Genomic DNA, 1,037 nt, shown 5'->3' on the forward strand with positions numbered 1-1,037 from the left:
TTTTCTTTTTCCTCTTATAAACGATTAACAGTTAAATTCTTCACAAACTCAGCAAAGACACCAACATAACACATGATACTACAATGGTATCAATCAAATTGCAATCCAATTACAATCCCATAATCCCAAGTTGTGAGGACGAAAAGAGAAGAAACTAAAAAAAAAGAAAAAAAGGGAAAAACGAAACCCAAAAAAAAAGATCCTCCACGGAGGATGTCAGCAAGCTCGTTGAAATTTTGTATCCCTTTAAAATCTCATCTAAAGAGGGAACTTCTTATTTCTTTCTTTCTTTTTTTTTTTTTTTTCTTTCAGAAGATGAACAGAAAAAGAAGAAAAAGGGAAAAATAACAGATGAAATAAATAAAGAAAGAAAGAAAGAGAGAAAAAAAGAAGAGAAGAAAAGAAGAAAAGAAGGAAGGAAGGAAAGAGAGCGAGACTTCTTCCGTCATCGAGGGTCCCTACCTCTCTCCTCCCCTCACCCTCCCACGTCATCGACGAGTCACCATGAGAGAGCGTCGATCGAGCTGAATCTTCACGGTGTGGACCGGAACGCTCTTCTGGAGTGTGTTTTTTCTATGACGCAGCGGGAACACGAATCCGAGATAAGTGTAAGGTCGTTACCAGGTCTTTCTTCTGTAAGAATCATTTTAGAATAGGTACCTACTATATAGTAGGTTAGGTAAGTACATGGTACATATACATATGCATAGACACACATATATATACACACATATACATAGACTCATACATAGACTCATATATATATATACACACATATATATATGTTACACCTATGTATAAGCACATCCATATACACGTATACATAGAGTCTTACCAAAGCCATATACACACATATATATAGATGTATACACCTATGTATAAGCACATCCATATACACGTATACATAGAGTCTTACCAAAGACATATACACACATATACATAGATGTATACACGTATACATAGACACATACATATATACACATATATTTAGAAACATACATATACACATTTACATAGATACATATATATACACATAT

Source organism: Vespula pensylvanica, chromosome 13 (genome assembly GCF_014466175.1).
Source record: "Vespula pensylvanica isolate Volc-1 chromosome 13, ASM1446617v1, whole genome shotgun sequence".
Taxonomy (NCBI): domain Eukaryota; kingdom Metazoa; phylum Arthropoda; class Insecta; order Hymenoptera; family Vespidae; genus Vespula; species Vespula pensylvanica.